The sequence below is a fragment of the Lissotriton vulgaris genome, chromosome 9 (genome assembly GCF_964263255.1).
Source record: "Lissotriton vulgaris chromosome 9, aLisVul1.2, whole genome shotgun sequence".
NCBI classification, from domain to species: domain Eukaryota; kingdom Metazoa; phylum Chordata; class Amphibia; order Caudata; family Salamandridae; genus Lissotriton; species Lissotriton vulgaris.
This window is the reverse complement of record NC_141697.1, coordinates 398,207,098-398,231,201: the sequence shown is the minus strand read 5'-3', so window position 1 is coordinate 398,231,201 and position 24,104 is coordinate 398,207,098. Positions and strand designations below refer to the sequence as shown.

Sequence of the window (24,104 nt, the reverse complement as noted above, 5' to 3'; positions counted from 1 at the left end):
GTGAGAAGCAAGGAGTTGGTTCTGTTCGACATAAGTAGAAAGACAGGAGGTGACGTAGGATTCCAGAATTTTGGCAAGATAGGGAAGAAGAGAGATGGGCCTGAAGTTAGAAGGGAGAGAAGAATCAAGACCAGGTTTTTTAAGAATGGGGGAAACAATGGCAGATTTAAATGAAGAAGGAACCAGTCCAGTAGAAAGAGAAGCATTAAGGAGGGAAAGGGGGGTAGCAGGGCAAGAAGAGAAGAGAGTTTTAAGAATGCGAGCAGGGGCACAATCAGTGGGAGAGCCAGACTTGATTTTTGTGAGCAGAGCTAAGAAGGAATCCAGGGAGAGGGGCGGGAAAGAGGAAAAGGAAGATTTAGACACAGAGGGGGCAGAATGAAGTGGAGTAAAAGGAGTGATAGAAATGTTGGATTTATTTTAACGATCTTCTCGATGAAGAAGTCGTTTAGAGAAGAGCAGAGGGCCTGGGAGGGAATAAAGTTAGGACAAGCACGATCAGAGGTGGCCAAATTGATGACCAAGGAGAAGATCTCTTTAGATTTGTTAGCCGAAAGGATTACTTGTTCGGAGAAATACTTGGTCTTTGTCACCAGAATGGCATTCTTGTACTCTTTAAGAAGAGATTTGTGTTTGGCCTTGAGGTCGGGGCAGTAGCTACGGCGCCAAAGACGCTCAGAGCGTCTAAGTTCCAATTTGAGGACCTTAAGCTCAGAGTTAAACCAACGGTGAGCCTCGTGAGGACGAATGGACTTAACTAACTTGAGAGGGGCTACTAGATCGCAAGCGGAAGATAACCAGTTGCCAACTGCAGCGGCCTGTGAGTCAAGGGAAATGCCATTAAGATCGGGAGGGGAAGAAGCAAGGGAATGAGAAAGGGAAAGCAAGTCAGCGCGATTCCAGCTACGTGAAAGAACATTCTTGGGAGGAGGGGGGTTTGTGAGGGGAACCAATGTTGATAGTGAAGAAGATGAGGGAATGGTCGGACCAGGTACAAGGGAGGATGCTGGGGGGGAAACTATGTCCTGGGATGACCAGACTTGGTCCAGAATATGTCCAAGATTGTGAGTAGGGATCAATACATGGGACTTGAGGTTGAGACATAAGAGAGTGGCCGTGAAGTCCTTGGACGCCAAGTCCTCCCTGGGGTCACCAGGCCAGTAATTAAAGTCACCTAGCAGGAGAACAGAAGAGTTGTTAACTACGAGCGTAGCGAGGAGTTCCTGCAGGGAGGCCACAAACAGAGGCATGCTCAGGGGAGGGCGATAGACAAGGACGACAGTAAGAGGCGCGGAAAGATTAGTGGAGCGGGCGACCAGAAAGTCCACCCCAGCTATAGATGGTTGGGAGAGAAGCTGGAATTGAAGAGTGGATCGAGCAATCATGGCAACACCCCCCCCCGGTCTTGCCGTCGGGGCGGTCAGCCCGGAGGGCATAATAAGAGTCGGGGAGGATGGCTAGAATGTCGAGGAGAGAAGCCTCAGAGAACCATGTTTCCGTTAAGAACAGAATATCAGGGGAGTCTGTGGTTAGAAGGTTGAACAATTCAAGTTGATGCTTGCCTGCCGAGCGAGTGTTGAGGAGATAGGCAGAAGCAGTGTGAGGTGGTGGTGAGGATCTAATGGGGGGGAAGTCTGGTGTCCTGAGAGGGCAAAGGAAGCATGGAGCATGGAGAAATGACACAGTCTGAGTGGGGGACATAGATATCTAGTGCAACAAGGTGCTGCATGAGAGAATGGGGAAGGGGCACATCAGCAGTGCAGGCGAGGAGTTGTGCAGGTGTGTATGCCAATGAAGAGGCAGGGGGTATGGCCCCTGGTCCCGGCCCGTCGCGGACGGGCGCAGACGGGCTTAACTTAGGCGCAACTTCGGCGCGCCTTTGTCGCGCCCGCTGCGCTCGTCCACTGCGCGGCCGGGATAGAAGTGCCATAAGTAGGGGACCGGTAGTAGCAGGGGCGTGGCAGGGGGTGGAGGGACAGAGGAGCTGCCCCGCCAACCAGAGAGCAGCCCAAGGTGGTAGCCACGCCCGTCCCCGCCCTCGTGACCTGCCCGTCAGAGGGGGAGGGAACGCTCAGCGTGGGGCGCTTTGTCCACAGCGCAGCCCCTGAATCAGTGAGGCAAGGTAAGTAAAAAGTGTCTAAGCACTATTAAAAACAAAGTTGCGCCGCGCCTCGGCAGCATTGTTGCTCCCGGCGAAGCCTCGGGAGGTCTGACAATTTATCCCGGAAGTCCCCCCCATCTATAAATACGAGCTGGAGTTATGTATAAGTTACACCAGGTCTTAAAGCATTGTATCTGCAGATTCGCAGAGATACACGTCGTTTGGCTATACAGAAGGGAGTCTTCACACTCTCCCTGCCCTGCTTGCAAAATCGTTTGCCACCTATCAAAATGTTTAGCTAAATCATCCCCCCTCTTCTCACTTACCAGTTTGTATAAAAAGTTTGTTGTAAATTGACCCCCATCAATCAAATCAAGTAACGGGATACGCACCCAAGTACCTGATCTTTTACAGAGGAAGTCCCTCATTTGTAAATATTTGAAAAAATACTTGTTCTCAATCCCAAATCTCTCTTTCATAGCCTCAAAGGTCATTATTCCAGCATCAGATATAAGATCCCCAATACACTGAACTCCTTTATCCAACCAATTTTTAAAGAATGCGCCTCGAAATATTTCTGGAAGTATTCCTAGCAAAGGGGGAATAAAAATGTACCCGCCCAATTCCAAACATTTTCCTAACAGCAGTCCAGACCCTTTAGGCACTTAACAAAACCTTGAATTTGACCCTTTTAAAATAAGCAAAATCTATATGGCGCAAAAGAAGTCCCTGAGCCTTTACCCCATAAATGAAATGATAAATTGATGTGCCCAAAGTGCCCGAAGTTCCCCCGTTTAATAATTCCCCTATCTGTTTCAGGGTGATCGCCCAGTAATCGATTTGAAAATTAGGGACAAACCACCCTCCCCTATCTCTAGGCAAAGTCATAAGTCTGAGGGCCCTTCTTGGGCGTTGTCCAGCCCATAAAAACCATGAGACAAGCTGGTCCAACTTTTGAAACCACATTTTGTTTATCCACTAAGGAATTGCTCTGAAACAGTATAAAATTTTAGAGAGAAATATCATTTTGACGACATTACATCTACTGATCAATTTCAGGTGTAAATTGTTCATTCTGCGGGCATTTAGGTTAATTTTTTGTAAAAGTGGTTAAAGATTAATCTCAACAATTTCTTCGGATTGAGAACTGATTTCCATGCCTAAATATCTAGCACTTGCTATTATCAACCGATCGACTAACATAACATTATCGTTACAAACGATTTGAGTTTTGCCCTCATTTAGGTGATAACTAGAAATCTTGCCATATTGCGAGGTTAAAATATTAATTTCAGCTAAAGCTGACTGTGGAGTACCTGTCAGAATGGCTAAGTCATCCGCGTAACCCAAAATGTTCACATCACCCCCTCTAGCATGAATAGGTTTAATTATTTGATCATCCTGGATCTTCCTAATTATGGGGTCAATGTAGATGGCAAATAGCAAGGCGGAACACGGACAACCTTGTCTTGTTCCTCGCATTATAATAATTACTCCTGACGGTCCTTGTACATACTCTGAATTGCTCTGATAAATCTTTCGCCTATACAATAATACTTCAGAGCAGCCCGTAAAAAAGGCCAAGGGACCCTAACAAATGCCTTTTCTGCATCCAGCAGGATTATGTCCATAGGGTCTCCTGTAACCTTGGTGTAATCAAACAGTGTAATTGTCTGACGAATATGGTTGATAGTTTCCCGCCCAGGCATGAAACCATGTTGTTGGGGAGATACCATTTTTTTGATAACTGATGCCAATCTATTAGCAAAGATTTTAGCATAAATTTTTATATCACTATTCATCAAGGTGATAGGCCGATATGAGCCTAGATCTGTTACCACTTTTTTTTTTTAAACTTAACTATCTTTGCTATCCGCCATGACTCTGGAGATGTATCTCGGCTCTGGACTACACTGAACATCTCGAACATTATCGGCACAAGCTGAGCTTGAAAGATCTTGTAGAATTCCCCTGGTAAAAATCAGGCCCTACAGCTGTCCCTGATGGAAGAGAATCTATAGCACAGAGTAATTCACCCAGGTTAATCGGAGCATCGAGCATGTCCTGATCTGCAAGGGGCAATGCATCCAAATGAAACTCTTTGAGATACCTTTGAATTTTAGCCTGTGTCTCACAGTTGTCCCAGCTTTTGACAACATTTCTGGATTCTGGAACGCCAAAAGAATTGCCCCTTCGTCAGTAACCAGACCACCATCCGGATCCACAATACTAGCGATCCGCGATGAAGCTACTTTTATCTTGGTCCGTACCGCTAACATATGGCCCACCCTTTCATTACTTTCATATAATTTGGATCGCCAAGCTAGGTATTTGCCCGCAGATTTAGCTAAAGATATTTCCGTTATGGCAGATTTCACTAATGAGATCCTAGTTTGTGCTATTTCAGACTCCCAACCCACCGATAATAACTTGACAAGGTTAGTCTCCGCATCCCCCAATACTTTATACAACTCCAGAATCTTCTCCTTCTCTTTTTTCTGAGTCACCCACCCATACTGTGTGGTCTGGCCCCTAATCCCTGCTTTAAGAGTATCCCAAACATGTTGTATACCTGTACTACCCATATTCTCCTTTATAAATCTAGTTATCCACATTGCCATATACTCTATAAATGAATAATCCATTAGCAAACCCCTGTTAAAAGTCCAGCTAGCCTGTTGCTTCTTGCATTTGATATTTACTTCCAAAACAAGCGGGTTATGATCACACATTACTCTGGGGAATTTAGTTATTTTAGCACCCTGTGTCAAACATTGACAAATAAAGAAATATTCTAATCTAGAATGCATTCTGTGCGGAGCAGAAAAATAGGTAAACCCTGGGTCTTTGCTCATTGCTTGTGCCCACATATCGACAAGCCCATGCAAATCCTTCAATTGGACAAGAGACTTAAAAACTTTCGGTTTCCGCCCTTGATACCCTAATTCCGGGTGATTAGCGACCGCACAGTCTAAATTAATATTAACATCACCACAAAATAAAATCGGGGAGGGCCAAACCACCAGCTCTACACTCAGCCAATCATAAAGTTCAGGGTCCTCCAAAACTGGCCCATAAATGGAACAAAGTGTAAACATATTATTATGAATAGACCATTGGATAAAACCCCACCTGCCATACTTATCGGCGGAAGAACGAATTATATTGGCCAATTCCCGACGTACAAATATGGAAACACCTTTTGTCTTAACTTCCTGCTTTGTCCAAGAAATTAATTGAAACCCATTGAGCTCCAAAAATGTATTGTGGCTAGCTTCAATATGTGTTTCTTGGAGGCAGATGATATCTGCCTTCAAGATTCGAACATCTTCTCTTATCCTGCGTCTTTTAACCGGGTCATTCAGTCCGCAAATATTGATAGAGGCTACCCTAATACACCCCAATTTTTGTGACAGATAATTTTAATAACCTTAAATGCATAATCAAACAAGCATTTGCAATGCAATAGGTCTCGCATTAGGAAAGTTTGAGCTATTGGTATTGTAAATGACACATTTTTTATTTATGTGTTGGTTTTGAAAATAGCGAAATGAATAGCTTTGTCATTTACAATGCCAATACTAGTAACTTTCGCAAATGTGACATTTGTAATGCAATATGTGTTGTATTTACGTGACTTAGATGTATTGATAGTACAAATAATAATGGCTTTTCATTTTTTTAAATAATTAATACTTAAATAAAAGTTTTTGTAATGTATAATGGCAATAGCTTAAACTTTTGTGAATAAATTGTGAAGATTATGTTCAGTGTATATTGTGACGAAAATCCAAGAACATTAGTGAAATATTAACATCTTTTTTGTGACATTTGTAATAAAGCTTGAAATATTGAGAGAACATATTTGAACCAGTTGTTGTTGAATGGTTGCACAGATTGATTCTGTGGTGGGGCTGAGTGATGTTGTGGTGGCGACGAGTGATGCTGTGGCGTTTAGAGATGCTGTGGTAGCGCATAATGATGTTGTGGTGTCCCTGAGTGATGCTTTGGTGGTGCTGAGTGATGCTGTGGTGATGCAATAGATAGACAGAGTGAGGGCGATAGATAGAGTGAGGGCGATAGATAGATAGAGCGAGGGCGATAGATAGAGCGAGGGCGATAGATAGAGCGAGGGGGATAGATAGAGCGAGGGCGATAGATAGATAAAGGGAGGACGATAGAGGGAGGGAGGGCGCTAGAGGGAGGGCGATAGATAAGAGGGCGATCGATAGATAGAGTTAGGACGATCAATAGATAGAGTGAGTGAGTGCGATAGATAGACAGATAGAGTGAGGGTGATAGATAGATAGATAGATAGATAGATAGATAGATAGATAGAATGAGTGATGGCGATAGATAGAGTGAGTGCGATAGATAGACAGATAGATTGAGTTATTGATTTTCTGCTGTGGGCAGCATACTCCTCAGAAGCATTCCCCAGGTAAAGGGAGACTTTATGCGAGCCGCTTTCCAGGCAATTTACAGTGAAGGGATGACGAGAGAGGCAGTGAATGTGATGAGAATTGGACGACCGCAGGCCTCTGTTTTTGTTGATGCGCATGAATCTCAGTAATTAGTCTGCACACAAAGTGATATATTTATACCCCCTCAGCCGGAGGCGTTGAACCACTGACTCTATGTGTTGCATGCATGCGTTACCGTGGCAGTCTACTTTGGCCAGCAGGCGCACTCACAACACAATTAAAAGGAACTACTATGGCCCAATGTAACGGTACTCAATTCATCCACCTTAGAAGCTGGAAGTGTGAGTTGGTCCTGCCAGGATGTGAATTGATGACCTTTATTGCATAACTGCAGATGTCAGCAGTGAGCGTTTAAAGCACAGAAAAATCTTGCTGTGAATGTGGGTGTGTGTGTGTGTGTGTGTGTGGGTGTGTGTGTGTGTGTGTGTGTGCGTGCATGAAAGAATCAGCACTAAATAGCACGCCTGCGAGAGGGCGAAAAAATGACTGATTTTTAAAGTAGGCTTTCAATAGGTAGACGTATAGTTGAGGAATGCCTGTGATTTTCCGCCCTTCCGCCAACTCTCTAAATTAGGGTCAGTTTAGCGTCTGGCTGTGCCTGTGTATTTTGGCAACCACACACACTCACAACACAATTAAAAGGAACTACTATTACCCAATGTAACGGTACTCAATTCATCCACTTTAGAAGCTGGAAGTGTGAGTTGGTCCTGCCAGGATGTGAACTGATGACCTTCATTACACAGCTGCAGATTTCAGCAGCGAGCATTTAAAATGCAGAAAAATCTTGCTGTGAATGTATGTGTGCGTGTGTGTGTGTGCGTGCGTGCATGTGAAAGAGTTAGCAGTAACAAACAATACCAGATATGGACAAGGCTCGGGTGAGCGCGGACTGCCAGAAAATTATAGATGGTGATGAACACGAAAAGGAGCAGAAGCCTGACGTCACTGGCTCTTCCCAGCTCTAACAGCCTGAGATAGTCCTTGGCCAAACTTTACCTGGCAGTTGACTAATAATTGACCCCAGCACTCAGCTCTTCGGTGTAAACCCAAAGCAACCCTAGCAGCAATTAAAAGCAAACGTAAATATAAACAAGATGAGTCGTGGCATAGAAGTAAATGGAAGTATTGTTTATTTGATATTGGCTGTCTCGTTGTACAACACCAGGTTTGAGCTTTGAATTTTTCCCCATGCTCTGGATGGTAACCTGGGGGCATCTGGATGACAGGGAGAGAGAGGCTTCCGACGGGGAGCGAGCAGAATGCCGGGCCTCTGACCTCAATCCAGGCCCCACTGCGGTTTCGCTTTCCTGTCTGCTCGAGGATCAAAAAGTAAAGTTTAATTTCCTGGAGCCTGGGCGGGGCTGGGAATTTTATTTTATTTAATGCTATTTTCTATAGCGCAAATTTTACCGGAAGGTGTCAGACCGCTTTACATAAGATACAATTTCAGAACATAAGGAATTAGGATTACATGTGTTACATAAAGGATACAAACAGAAACAAGCAACACAAGACCGAAGTTTCAGAGGAGAAAAGAAACCCCTTTTGTGCGTCTCCCTCCGTGTGTCACCACAAGTACAATAAAGAAGTCTCAGGGTAGTGCGAGTGTGGGAGGCAGGGCTAGCGGCGGCGGCACAGCCTCCTGCCTACCTCCGCCCCCGCCCTCCGTAGCCTGTTCACACTGGCCGGTGTTCTGCGAGACACAGGAAGCCAGGAGGGACTGCCTGGGACTGCCTGCTTGAGGGCGGGGCCACCAGCACAGACAGGAAGCGTACAGGAGCCTACTCAGCGCTCCTGTGACGAGGAGGGAGCCAGCGTGTGTCTTAGCGGGGCACTCATGCTAAGGGAGAGCCCCACCTGCTGCTGGCCCTGGACCGCTGCCGCAATGAGCCTGGGGAGAGAAGAAGGGGGGCTCGAGGCACATTGCCGGTGCCCGCCCCCCCAGTGAGGGAAGCCCCGCCTGTGCCTGGTGAGTGGGGGGATACTAGCTACCATGTGTTCAGAATGGTGCATTTAACGTAAAAGCGAGTTTGGCAAAGAAAGCAGCACAAATGTACTTTATTTATTTATTTATTTTATTTATTTTTAAAGTTTTATATAGCGCGAACAAGATCTTTGCAGATATCAGAGCGCTTTACAGAAACAATAGGTAGGATAAACAAACTGTTGAAAACAGTGTAATATTCGGTAGGGAGTGAGTTGCAAAATAGGGTATTAATCGCACAAGAGTATGCACACTAATAACAATCAGGAAGCAATAATATTGAAGCCGTGCAATGACGATTCGAATAAGATTATAGCACCCCAGAGGGTGAGTATACACACTGTTGAAAACAGAATAGTAGGCAGTAGTGAGTGGATTGCAAGTTAGTAAGGCACTCAGGTCAGAGTGTACAGCCCTAATGCTAAATAGCATATGCCTACATTTGCAGTTGTTAGAGAGTGAAGGCAAGGTAATACATAACGTTACAGAAACGTCAATAAAGAAGGATGCTTATTTTTTATGAATGTAAAATGTCGTTTGTTGGAAAATATTTTGTGAGATTAATGTTGTATAATGTATTCGGCAACATAAACGTACATGAACACCACGTTTTTTGGCTTACATGTAAATTGGCGCTTGCCGGAAACAAAGCAAAACACGAACGTCATTAATGCACTGTACGTATAATTGTGAGGATTAATGTTGAATAACGTATTAGGCAGCTTACACTTAGATGAAACGAAAGTCATTGACATGAACTGTCAAGCGCGCTCACAACAGCAGAACGCCAGCGCCCAGCACTACACGTGATGCGAAGCCCGACAGCAAAAGCGCGCACACACGCTGAAATCGTAGACAACCCTGCGCGTGCCCATTTCCTGTCTCACATTCTCAGGAAGTGGATAACAAAAGAGGCTTCGCTGGATGCAGCGCTTCGCGCTGCTTACACCAGCTCGACCTAAAAAGAGGAACACATCAGAACTGCTCCCATAAAACAAAATATACACCATTGTAGAATACAGCCCCCTTTTCTCCAGAAAGGATCAGCCACCCTCCACACCACCCACACCCTTCACTAAGACAAAAAAGGTCCTCAGACCCTTGCGATGCCTCCCGCGTTCCTGAGTGTGCCTTCTGTCACTCACTGACCCCAAAAGAAAAAAAACCAAGGAGAAAAACACCAAGCCCCATTAAGGAAGGATCACCATTCATCAACCCATAATCTTTGTTATATCAATACAATACCACCCTCCTCCTCTAAGAGACACGATGAATAAACAGACAAAAATGCAAGCCGAAAAGCAAACCCCTTAGCTATAAAACAGCTAAAGTCTTTCAGCCACCGGTCAGTTCCTTTAGGTAGCTTTCGGCTTGAATCTCAGAGGTAAATACATCAACCCTTCCTTGGTAAATAGCTTTCAGCCGGGCAGGGTTCATCAAGTACACTTCGCATCCGCTCTTCTGGAAGTGACTAATCAGATGCCGTAACCGCCATCTTCTCTCCACTGTAGTGTGGCAGAAATCTGGCCGCAAAAAAAAAGTCTGTCCCTCAGCTGACTTCTTTGCATCTGGTCTAGCCTTCTCGAATACCACCAGTCGTAACAAAAAGTTCCCAATTTTTTTTTAAATTGCTCGGGCTTTGAATTTAGGGCAGGGTTGCTTTTTGCCATTAGGGGTAATCTGTGTAACTGCTGAATCTCAGTTTCCCAATTCCAGTGCGACAATTGTGGAAAGGCCGATTGAAAAAATTTCAACACTAATCCACGTACATCATCCCCCATGCATGGGTTAGGCGCAGGATGGATGAAGGGTATACGGGTGAAAGGATGCCTGCCTGGGTGGGTGAAAGTAATGCTCAGGTAGGAAAAAACAGGATAGGTGAATCAGTGAAAAGCTTTGTGGGTAGGTAAATGAAAGTTGGTGAATGGTTTGTTGAGAGCAATGTTTGGATGGATAGATGATTTTCAATGGTGAAAGACTGGAAGAGAGAATGTAAAGCTTAAATGGTGTGTATCAAAGCCACGGGTGAAGAATACTAGAACAATTAAATGATGGATAATTGCTTGGATGAAGAAACAAGGGAGCTCTTCTGTATGGGGCGTGCTCACCTACTTTACTTGCTTGTAATGGTTTTATCAAAGCTTTGATTCAAAGGGTTTGGGTGGTATTTCTGTCTACTCCATTGACTCACAGTTTTCTTTAAGCGAGGTAGATATGTATCCCACCCATCATCAATCATCACCTTCCTCCCTACCCCCGGCATTTCGCCAGTGCCACCCATACTGCCCTAACTGCTGCATGGTTCAATTTGACTTTTGCAGATAAGATAGTCTGTGACGAAAGTGCCAAATACAATCTATTTCCTGTTCCCATTCCGTTACTTAATCCTTTGCCTGTACTGCAGAGCTACGCTTTTCCACAGTCTATTTATGGTAGGCAGGACGTCCGCATGATTTTATACATGACATGCATCTTTCTTTATTATTGATTTGCCTTGTAGTAAGAGTAAAATTGAAAGGCATTTTGGAAAACAGCATGGCCATTGGAATAAGATAATTGTCTATTACAGCTGCCCCATATGCAGACAGTAAAGAATACGACTTGGGTGTCAGCTAGCATGCCTCCATTAATTTAGCAGAACAAGAGATAAAAATACTTGTACTCTACAGTGCATAATATCTTACTCATTATTGAGAGGTAATGGCTCTACCTCTAATCACATCAAAATCGAATGACAATAGCGGATCACTAATGTACTACTACTGTGCCACTAAATAATTTTAAACAAGTGTTTTGCCCAGAATTTTTTTTACAATTTGTATTTTTTCTTTCATGATATAGTTACTCCTGTTGGTCCATCTCAGCAGTATATAGTCGCCCAGCTGCAGAGACAAACGCTGGAGGTCACAAAGTCAGAGTGAAAGTTGCTGGTGCCCTAGGATGGAGTAGAAGGTCCAGGCAGCTACCCGGGGCTTCAGCCATCCGCCAATACCACCAGCACTGCAGTCCGCTGGCAGCCGCCCACCGTAGCTCCATCACTGCTGCCTCCCCCATTTTCAGACCGCTCCTTTCAACGGTACGTCCTGCAGAGGCTGTTGCACATAGAAGCCAAAGCAGGAAAAGATGGAGTAGCACCTCTGAAAGCTCCTGACCCACTGTGTCAAGTGCCCCCTTCTTTACCCCTTTTTAACATTTGTTTTGGTGGGTGGGTCTTGTGGGCAGAAAGGGTGGTAATGATGGGAGTTGGAACCGGGACAACTTGGAATTTAGGTTTTTGTTGGACATTCTGTACATTAATTGGGGATGTGGAGATTTGGTTGGGGAGAGAGATGTGTGTGATGTAGGTGGTATATTGTTAAAAAGGGTAATACATATTTATTTTACTTTACATGTCTCAAATCTTTTATTGGGTGTTTAACTTTGCACTGCTGCCTTTTAGCAGAGCCTGTTTTTAAAATCTGCTTATAGTGTATAACAAGTAGTCATGCGGCATCCATTTCCTACTAGTCCCCTAGTCTCTGCAGTCTGCCACTATATTGACCACTAAGTAGGGGGTGGCACTGCCTATATTGCCCGCAACAAGGCTCCATAGTTCTCTTACCTGAATAGATAAAGTGAGGGCTGCATGGTTTCCTAAGATGCCATCTTACTTATGGTGGTAGTAGTAGTAGCAGGCTAGTGCAATAACAGTGAAGGAATCACAAGCGAGTGCCCATTCCTACCTAAACCAACTCCAACTGTTGGATTAATAAGAAGGATTATGCATCGCAGACCACTGAACTGAAATAAAAACAGTGAGTTAGTGGGACATGGTTAAGTGTTTACGCAACACAATGCCTGAATGATGATCCTGACGAATGATGTTCTTCCATATCTAACATATCAATAACTTTTCATGCATGGATGGGTAAATGGGCCTAGTGTCAGCTATTGTTTAGGTAATAGTACTGAAGATCCTCCAGTGAGTTGGTGTTGCTTTCACCATATCTGCCCCACCACGTGTGTGATCAATTAATGTTGTAAATTAAATCTCAGCCCAGGGGAAGAGGGTCAGGGTTTTAATGAATGGGTGGAAAAGGGGATTTAGGGAACAAAGACAACACTACAAAAGGACTGAATTCATCTGGACAATGAACAGCCAACCATTATCAATCTGTTCTCAAAGGAAGTGGACTATGACACAGGTAAGTTAAATACATTGCAAGCAGTCCATCAGCCCTAGAGACCCGAGTTATTATATTATTATATATCTAAATGTTCTGTCACCTAGGTTTGAATAATAGTGAACACAAATTATTGAAAAGTGAAGCGAATCCACACAGTTCTAAAAAAAAATGATTCTTAAAAGAAAAATAATACTGTATATTGCCAAATTGGCCAACAAATCTGCATTCTTCTTGGATTGTCCGTCAATCTTGGGTGCCTGCATGAAGCAGTACGGTAAGGTAAGCATGAGTGTTGTGGTGCTTTTGCCTTTTCTTGTGCAGGAGTAGAGAAGTCCTGCATATAGTAAAACAGAAATGATATTATAGAGTCAAGGAGAAGGACAGAAGGTAAGCTTCATGAGGAGTGTACCAAGAAGACTCAGAGGAGGAGCAAGAGCATAGTCCTTTGCAATCATTAATTTTATGAGTCATGTGCAATGAATTAAATAAAAGCAATTACTACAACCAACAATCACAGACAAGTGGCTGCATGTATCGGCTGATCAAAAGTGCAACTGCCAGTTAGCCTAGTGCATGCATAATGTGCTGATGTGATGTGATGGTACAAAAGGGGGTGGTGATGGACGGAGCATCTGAATCAATCAAACACTCACACCCAGTCAAAAGATCTGGGTTTAATCCATCACCGTTCTTTAGCCCACTCTGCCACCCCAGTTCAGACATGGCTATATGCAAATCAGTCTGACCCTGTGCCTCATGGGAACAGTCCAGCCCGAACTGCCAAGCCATGTCTTCCCTGGACTGGAAACAAGCTTCCGAGGACCGGTTTCTGGCATTCAAGCCGTCTTCAGCCCGGCTTGCTTGAATCCAGTGGCAAAGTGAGCAAGGGAGTCACGTCTGAGCATACCCTGCCACACTTATGGCGGCCAAAAGCGGTACATAAGGGGGTGGTGATGGACGTTTGATTGATTCAGATGCTACGTCCATCGCCACCCCCTTTTGTACCGATGTGATGTGATATCATCATATGTCTGTCTCCAGTTACCTACAACAACGGGCCCCCCACCCAGCCACATAGTTTCAAATTTGAGCCAGCCAGAACATACACCCAGCAGTGTTGCATTTCCCTAATCAAGTAATCAACACACCTCTCACCAGTCTACAGAGTTGAGTAGGCCTCTTACAGTCATCACCATGTTGGTTTCAGTGAAGTTGATAACTTCCTTCTTCTTGCATTTGTTGAGGCAGTCACACCTGAGTCCTTCGAACGTCCTCCTGACTCTGAGTAACGAATGTGTCCAACTCCATTCTGACTCCCAACCCAAATGAGAGATCGACCAGTAGTCCAATGCGGTTGATAAACAAAAGAAACATTGAGTAATTTTTTGCGACAGACTAGATTTGTGTTTGTTAGCTAAACGGAGAGGTCGGGTCTTTGAGGAGTGTGAACCAGAAAATATCACCTTCAGGAAACAAAGGATCACCCATTAGGCCACCAACATTGGTAATGATCACAAACGCAACCAAGCTTACAAATTATAGTTGAACACCCACCCCTACTGTCATTACATGAATCATCTCAACACTCACAATCACTCATATAACACTCATTGATGCATTACTTACCTGTTCCAATTCAAGAACAGTAGTACATTGCTGATTCTCTTTGATTCACACAGCACACATTGGCAGGCCTTGTGAATCAAATATTCGTGGGCACTCCTGCCTGGGGATCAAAGAAAAGGATAGGCACAGGATGGAGGCAGGCATTGCCTCTCGAATGTCCATGAAGGGAAAGGGGGAAGTTGCTTCAACTGCACACTGGTCCAACTCCAATCTGGCCATACATGTGTCTAAAATGTTGGGGCTGAATTAGCTAGTGAGGCACAAACAAAATAATATAATATTCCCCTAGCTATATCCCTTTTTCTTGTCAAAGCAGTTTGGCGATTGATAGTTCTATGGTTGCCCAGCCCTACTCAGTAGTCCGGGAAGCAGAGATTGTCCTCAAACTCAATTGGTTCGCCCAGAAGTTGGTCAACTAACATACTACCATTACCTGAGTCTGACCAATCACCCTCATCCTCCTCCTGTCGCGTTTCAGGAATGGTGTAATTTGGTGGTAGAAAGTTCTGATTCAGTCTAAATATGGTTAATCTGTACACACTTTGGGGTGAGAGACTGGTCCTTCACACTGTGACAACTGCACCAGCTGCACTTAACACATGCTCAGCAGACACTCTGGGTACTGGACAAGCAAGCTACTTTATTGCCAGCCTTCATAAGCACTGGCCATTGGCACATTTTCCAACATCTTCCCATGCAAAATCACCAATGGGTTTTGATCTGTATAGGCCACTGTTGGGTCATCCAGATAGGTCTGGACCATCCTCTCAATTGTATTTGGTGCTCCAACTTTCTCAACCTCTTTTGCCTTCACCTCTGCACTGGACTTAAGCCCTGCCGTTAGAAAACAATCAAATGCAGGATTTTGGGGGGTGATGTTCCAGTTCCTGTTGTTTTTGTTGCTGGTGTTCTTGTTGTTGGCTTTGGCTGCTGTGAGCCAATAGCACTGACCTCAGGTTCTATGGAAGTTGAAGGCTGCACCCTAGAACATCTGCCCGGGAGGGGGCCTCAAATTCCCAGCCGTTCTTTTTCTAGGTCACTGGCATAGTCAGCAATCCACATCTTGTAGTTTGAAATATCCCCATCTGAAAAATTTATGAAATTGGCCAGTAATTGTTTGTGCCATGGATCAAGCTGTACACCAACTCATGTGCATCTGTTTTTTTCATCCACTCCTGCTTATATTTCAGACACCTCCTTTAGCTCTTCCTGTGTCATATGCAACAACGGGATAGCTTGGACCATGGTACTGTCCTCCTTGCTGACTTCCCATGTGAAAACCTCAAAAGGAAGCAGCATCTCTGTCAGGCATTTGACTAGGCCCCATTGGTCCATCTCAATGATCATGCCTTTCACATTTGCATTCCCTCTTTGCATGACATATTCATTGATCTGTCTGTTCTGCTCAAACAGTGGTTGCAACATGTAATAAGTTGAATTCCAATGTGTTGACTCCTCCTGTATGAGTGTTTCAACTGGCATTGTATTATTAAAGCTGAATGATTCTCAACTGCGTCTGGGCTTTAAAAGAATAAATGAAATGATCGCAAATTGTTCTGCAAGTGGACAGTAGGTTGCTGACTCAGGACTTCTTTTTTGAGAAAGTGCTGTCCTGTAGGTTACTGAATTAAACTTCTTTTTTTAGAAAGTCCTGTACAATGTTGTTAATGCAGTGCACCAAACATAGGGCCCTGAAACAGCCACCATCTGACATAGTCTTAACTATACCACTGCCATAGTCTAAGGCAAAAAACCAATCTTAAGCCCTATGGGTCAAAGCCAGTCATAGACTTGTAAAGGTCTTCCAAGAAGTTTGCAGCTGCATGGGATTTCTCCATGGCGAGCATTGCTACTGTGGCATGCTTCTGAACGCCATTAAAATTTCAGCAGAGCCAACGTCTGCAGATATCATTTCTCTAACTCCCACAAAAGAGATCCTGTGTGCAGTGATGCACACGTAGTCAGTGGCTTGGCAACTGGGCCACATGTCTGTCGCCAGGTGGACAGTGTGAAAAGCATTCTGCTATAAAGCTAGTCCAACCAATTCCAGCATGTTGTGATATAGTGCAGGAATAGCAACTCTGGCAAAATAAGTCCAGCTGGCAAACTTCCATTTTGGCCAGATGGCTGCCACAAATTCTAGAAAACTCACTCCTTCCACAAAAGAAAAGGGGAGGAGGTCCAGCTCTAACATTTTAGCCAGCTTCACGATGTATAAACATGGTTGCGTCTGTACTGCCTCTCCTGCCTAAACATGCCAGGTAGAGTATCTTGGATCTTTTTTTCTTTTCTGATGCCATAGATGCAAGTGATTTCTTGAGGGCAGAAGGTGGTAGGCTCAATGTGTGTCTCAGCGGGGCAGTCACTGTAAGCTCTTGCCTAGGTGTCTCGCCCTGACTCTGAATCTTGTGCCATTGTGATGCAGATGTGGGCGATACAACTGCACTGCTGGGGAAATGGCTGATTTGCCATCACCTTCACGTTCCACCACGATCAAATCAGATTCCCTGCTCTCACCACCTTCAACACCACTTGCAGTTTTTAGCTATGATGCTGCATCCAGTGGATTGGGTGGTGTTTTCTCAAATGGGCTGTTTGGCCTCTGGTACCATAGTTTGTACAACGCTTACCCCGACTAACACATGCTTTGCAAATGAAGCATATTGCAATTTAAAGCTCTTGCTTGCTAACCGTAAAGAAGTCCCAAACTGGGGAGGTCAACTTTATGGAACTGGTGCCACTGCCAATGTCGGAAGACATGGCAGTAGGTGGGTGTTTTGCAAATAAACTGAGTGATCCTTCCAGCTCCAAATCCAAAGGAGAAGAGACCAGAACTGGGAGGAGCCTGCTGGACAGGAACGGGACATTGGAGTCTCTGAGGCACTTCTTCGATTTTGAAAAAAAAGTTTTAAAAAAAAAAGAGCTTCTTGCACAAAAAAACAAACCAAACAGTCCATTTGAGAAGGTTTGTAACTCCAAAGTGCCTTTTGAGGATAATGAACTGCTTCTCGAGGAGAGAATCTTCTCCAGGTTTCAGCCGTGCTGTATCGCGCCCGCCTAAGACACAAAATAGGCGCCGGAAGTTAATGGTGCAGCATAAAGTCGAATTAGAGAGCACAAAATCTTGCTGGAGCTCACAGGCGGCTTGCAAATCTGGTGGGCGCTTGCGAGTGCCCAGCCAGTCTTGTCTCTCTCCCAGCACGTGTGAAAGGACATGACGAGCGGGTCAACAGGAAAAAAAGTTTATCTGTAACTCCACAATCTCCGCGGAGTTGTCAAATTCTGCAAACTTTGCGAGCAGAGTAAAGTTTTACACCCAGGCTTAGCCATTTGCTCATTGGATACATTTCTCTGAAAGCAACACGTTTCCATCAAATGTTTGCCCTACATAGACTTGTATTGACAGAAAAATTTACAAACTGTTCACATTTGCATGCATTTTAGTATTACATGCTATAGCTGGCCACTTTGGGCAAGAGCTCTAGTTGGTTGAAATGACAGTTGAAGTAGCGGTTCGTAATCTTTGAAAGTGGTAGTGGGTAATACCTTCCAGGAGTTCCCCCAATTTTTACAAACTTTGCCTTGATAATAAACTATATGTTAAGAATTGCCTTTATTCTGTCAGAACTTTGTCATGGGTATCCCCTTAAGACAAGAATTACATACAATATTCCAGTAGCAGAATTTTGCTACTGATACTGTCCATATACCATGTCAAAACATATCTCCAGGTGTTTCAGTGTCAGTCTTTTATCATAGTTTGCTTCCCCCCAATCTACTACCTCAGCCTAAATATGCCATGGCTGCCCTCTCTGAGGCAAAGAATCATTCCCAGAATGCCAGCACCAGCACTTTGCCATAAGTGCCCCATAATGCCAAGAATTACCTGCAACGTCCCAGCACAAGCATTTTGCCACAGGCAACTCATGCCAAGAATTTTCACCAGCATGCAAGTGCCAGCATTTTTCCAAAGGGGCCCCTATGCCATAAATTTCATCTAGTACATCCGGGACTGCATATTGTTGCAGCATGACACTTTGGATGCCACCTTAAGCCTAGTTTTATATTGACTATGTCATGACAAGCAGCAGGCTCATAATTATAAAACTAGCAAAAACACGCTTACTCACTCACACCGTCTCACTTTCACTCATATTCACTCCCTCACATATTCACTCTCCCATTACCTCACCCTAACTCACAATCTCTTACGTATTCATTCTAACTTACACTCACTGTTACTTCCACACTAACCTACTCATACTCACTGATATCACTCTCAATTACAAACACACTCACACAGACTAACCCTTTCTAACTCATTGACTGGGAACTTGTTCCTCTGAACCTGCTGCACCACTGATAGCTTCCTAGCTACCTCGCTTCCACTCGCCCTCACAATTTCCAGTCACTCACTCATTCTATGCACTCACACTCCGTCACACTAACTTTCATCTATTCATATGCACTCTCAAACTCAGATTCTCCCTCAGTAGCGGCTGCCATTAGGCTGTGGTGCGTAGGCAGGCAGGGGTCAGGCCGGGGGGGAAGGGTGTATTAAAAAGAAAATTGCACTTACCTGGCTGCCGCCTCTACTCCGTTATTCTACCGCCGACAACGCAGGAACAGGAAACACCCAGGCTGATAGCAGCGTTGTGATTGGTCTGAGCACTGTGGTTCGGCGCGCAGACAGGGAGTGGGCGTCTGGGCATGTTCTCCACCCAGGCTGTAACAGCCTAGGTTGAGAACATGCAAAGTGCGCATGACGTGTGGCTGGCTCGAGATGGCGGCCAAAATCATCAAGTGCACTTAAGCGCACAAACCACTCCTCCCCCTACTGGCTGACAGCCCAGCCCAGTCCCTTAAACAAAACGGGGCCAATACCCTAAAAATCAAATGATAATAACATTGTTATCATCATTTTATTTTTCGTATGGGGCGATGCTCCTCCGCCTTAGCGGAGGAGCCACGGCTGTTCTCCCTCACTTTCATTCTCATTGACACTCTCAAACACACAGTTTCACTCAATCTTATTCACTCTCAATCACTCACAAACACATACACATATGCACAGTGAAACCACGTATTTTTTTTTTTTGCCTTGATTCCTTTGCTGGCAACTCGGAGGCAAAGCTGAAATCTTGTGCTGGACATTAGGGATATATGTTGATACCACGCATACTATTACCACGCATACCATTAGCACACAATTTTTACAACGCAAAATCCCTTACAACGTATACCTTTACAACGCATGACATTACATCGCAGATACTATTACAACGCATACCATTACAACGTAAGTATAGGTAAGTATATAATTTTGTAAAAAATGTAAATAATAATTTTTTTAATAATGTAATTATTTAAATAAATTTAAATAAAGAATTTGTAAATATATATGTAAAAAATACCCCTGTACCCCAAAACCCAAACCCAGCCCTTAACCCTAAAAATACCCCTGTACCCCAAAACCTAAACCCAACCCTGAAACCTAAAAATACCCCTGTACCCCAAAACCCAAACCCAACCCTGAAACCTAAAAATACCCCTGTACCCCAAAACCCAAACCCAACCCTGAAACCTAAAAATACCCCTGTACTCCAAAACCCAAACCCAACCCTGAAACCTAAAAATACCCCTGTACCCCAAAACCCAAACCCAGCCCTTAAACCTAAAAATACCCCTGTACCCCAAAACCCAAACCCAACCCTGAAACCTAAAAATACCCCTGTACCCCAAAACCCAAACCCAGCCCTGAAACCTAAAAATACCCCTGTACCCCAAAACCCAAACCCAGCCCTGAAACCTAAAAATACCCCTGTACCCCAAAACCCAAACCCAGCCCTGAAACCTAATACCCATGTACCCCAAAATCCAAACCCAACCCTGAAACCTAAAAATACCCCTGTACCCCAAAACCCAAACCCAGCCCTGAAACCTAAAAATACCCCTGTAACCCAAAACCCAAACCCAGCCCTGAAACCTAAAGATACCCCTGTACCCCAAAACCCAAACCCAACCCTGAAACCTAAAAATACCCCTGTACCCCAAAACCCAAACCCAGCCCTGAAACCTAATACCCATGTACCCCAAAACCCAAACCCAACCCTGAAACCTAAAAATACCCCTGTACCCCAAAACCCAAACCCAGCCCTGAAACCTAAAAATACCCCTGTACCCCAAAACCCAAACCCAGCCCTGAAACCTAAAGATACCCCTGTACCCCAAAACCCAAACCCAACCCTGAAACCTAAAAATACCCCTGTACCTCAAAACCCAAACCCAGCCCTGAAACCTAAAAATACCCCTGTCCCCCAAAACCCAAACCCAACCCTGAAACCTAAAAATACCCCTGTACCCCAAAACCCAAACCCAACCCTGAAACCTAAAAATACCCCTGTACCCCAAAACTCAAACCCAATACCCCTAATAAATGTTTTTAAAAAAAGATAAACTTACCTATACTTACGTTGTAATGGTATGCGTTGTAATAGTATCTGCGTTGTAGTGTAATGCGTTCTAAAGGTATTTGTTGTAAAGGGTCCTGCGTTGTAATAGTTTTGTTGTAAAAGTATTTCGTGCTAAAAGATGCGTGGTAACAGTTGCATACCGGACATTAGAAGCAGCAAGCCATGACTCCTAATAAGAAGCCAGACAGAGCAGCAATCCAGGTCTGAAAAGTGGATACCCACCCAATCCCTCCCCTAGCTTCTTAATAGACTGGAAGCCCAGCTCTAAAAGAAACTGGAGATCCTGCCCCTGTTGCTTGGCTTGGCTTCTCATTGGCCTCAGGGATGTACTGGTGTGTGCCTGACTGCCACATTTTAGCAGATATACTGTGCTGCCTAGGGCATGCATAAGTATGTCTGCTAAATAAAATGTATTTTGCCTGTGGGAGAGGATCGTCGTTGAACTACACCCCTCACATGCACAATCCAGACACCCACTACAGAGTGTTCTGTTTTAAACAACACTCTGTACATGGACCGTCACTCAGCCCTCCTCCTTCCATTAGGCTCCTGGAGACATGACAAACCAAAACATAAATAAAAGGCATTGTCAATTACAATGTCAATAGCTCAAACTCGCGTAAATGCAAGACCAATTACAATGCAAATGCTTGTTCTTAATAGCCCACTATCAGTTTTAGGACAGATTTTAGGAAAAAAGCTGGTCAAAATGCAATGCAGTTCAACAGCTGTGTAATGCAAGGACCAGCTTATCCCTATACTGCACAAAGGATTGTGGCAAGGGAGTTGGACACAGCCCACTTCATGAATAAAGAGGCAGAATTTTGCAGTGCGATTCATTGTGCACAACTGTGATTCAGGGATGGAAGCCTACTATGGACAGCTGCTGTAAGCCCCTGCAATCGTTTTCAAGTGAACCAGTAAAGGAACATCAAGGAATCATGTAGAGGTCAAAAGCATTGCGTTTTGGTTCCCACAATAAAAGAAATAGTCAAAAGTAGGATAGAAGCTGACGCACAAGGCATGTAGGAAATTACTCTTTTACGATTTTTGCCCCATCTATTTCTCCAAGCTTCTGTAAATCACATGCCGTATGATGTAATCACTCAGCCCAGAATTTGCCGACTTTCGACCTCATGCATTTTACTAATGCCAACCACTAGTAAAGTACTGGTGGTCCCCCTTTAAACATGGTTGAATTGGCATAACACTGGCTGGCATATTTAACTTACAATAATGGGACACCCAGAGGTCAGGATTAAAAAGGTTGGAGGTTAGCATGTAATGGCTTCAACAGCCTGGTTGTATGCTCTTCTTACCACCTATTCAGTTTGGTATGTGTGGTTATTTCACCTGTTCACATTTTGGTCCTGAAAAAAGCTGATACACCTCCACGGAGGGTGCTTGGCTAAAACATGTCAACCAATAGCCTATGACAGGTTGAATTCTCCTGCCAAAGCTCAACATTTTAATCCTGTCCCCTGGGTGTCCCATTAAAGTTTGTTTGACACACCAAAGAGTTAGTTCTAGTTCACTTTTACTTTTTAACCACACTCCCTCCACACCCTGTCATCTCAAGGTTTTATGATACCTATTCCCTATATTCAAAACATCCCTAAGCTCCTCCCTCTCAGAGAGGGAGTTATAGTCTGCACTGCAACTAGGTTTGCAGTGCGAGGAGGTTACCCGATGATGAAGCATGCCACCTACGGGTGGGTGAGGGAAACCGTCTTTTAAAAGGGACTCCCCAGGCTCCTTCTGATTTCCACCTACTTCCTGAGGCCTCATTTGTGTGTCTTCTAAAAGGATTTACGTGCCAGGTTGACATGACAGTGTGCACACATAGGCGCTGCAGTGGCAGGCCGGAAACATGGCTAAGGGGCTACTTGTGTAGGGGACACAATCAGTGATGCAGGCCCACTATTAGCATTTAATTAACAGGCCCTTGACACATGCAATGCACTTTACTAGGGACTTAAAAGTGAATAAAATATGCCAATTGGGGACAAACCTATATTACCATGTTTACGGGAGAGAGTACAGGCACTTTAACACTGGCTAGTAGTGGTAAAGTGAGCAGAGTCCTAAATCCAGCAGAAACAAGGTCAGAAACATGGAGGGAAGCCCGGAAAGCAAGGGGGAAAGACAGCCCTAAGGCCGTTAGGTGTAACTCATGTCTCCCCCAGCTGAAAGAGGGGCGAGTAACCCAACCACATGGTGGCGCTCTTCACTAAGGCGGAAGAATGTGGAGAGAGCACTGGCATGGTCTGTTCACTGGTGATGTTCCATTGTAAAGTCTATTCCCTATAGGGAGATAGAGCACCTCAACAGTTTGGGATTTTCACCCCTCATCTGCATGAGCCATGAGGGATCTGTGGTCTGACTGAACCACCAGGGAATGAGTCCCAAACAGGTATGGTCTCAGCTTCTTTAGTGCCCAGACCACAGCAAAAGCTTCGCTTTCAATGGCACTTCACCTCTGTTCCTGTGGAAGTAACTTCCTGCTAATGAAGGCTGCTGGTTGGTCTCGGCCCTCCTCTTTCGGGTATGCAAGCACTACCCCTATGCCATGCTCTGAAGCATCGGTCTATGACGATTTCTTGGAGAAGCCAGGGGCCGTGAGCACAGGTGCTCTGCACATGGCTTCCTTGAGAGAGTCAAAGGCTTTCTGACAAGCCTCTGTCCACCTCAGTTAAGGGGGCAACAATGGTGCCATAGCCCTTAACAAATCGTTAGTAGAAGGCAGTGAGACCTAAAAAGGCTCTAACTTCTGTTTGAGTTTTAGGTGCTTGCCTGGCAATGAAAGTTACAATCTTGGCCTGGAGGGGAGGCTGAACCTTGCCTTCACCTACTAGGGGTCCCACATTCACCAGGGATCCCTGCCCAATCTGGTACTCGCTTGCCAGGCCTGCCTGTTGCAGGGCCTGAAGCACCTCATAGAGGGTATGCAGGTGTTCCTCCAAGCTGGAACTGTAGACGGCGATGTCATCTAAGTAGGCGGCACAGAGAGCCTCCTCACCAGCCAGGACCTTATTAACCAACTGATGGAAGGTAGCAGGGGCATTCTTCAATCTAAATGGCATCACCCGGAATTGCTAATGACCCTTTGGGGTTGTGAATGCTGATCTCTCTTTTGCCCCTTAGCCACCGCGATCTGCCAGTGCCCTGATGTCAAATCAAAAGTACTGAGCAATTTGGCAGCACCCAGCCAGTCAATGAGCTCAGAAGGGTGTGCATCAGTCCTGGTGACTGAGCTGAGTCCTCTGT

General features: G+C 44.7%; 1 protein-coding gene across 3 annotated transcripts in view; it reads right to left on the bottom strand.

Moving 5' to 3' along the window:
* Window positions 1-24,104, bottom strand: part of WDR25 (WD repeat domain 25) — an 850,076-nt gene that overhangs the window by 253,108 nt on the left and 572,864 nt on the right. The gene's annotated exons all lie outside the window — the stretch shown is intronic.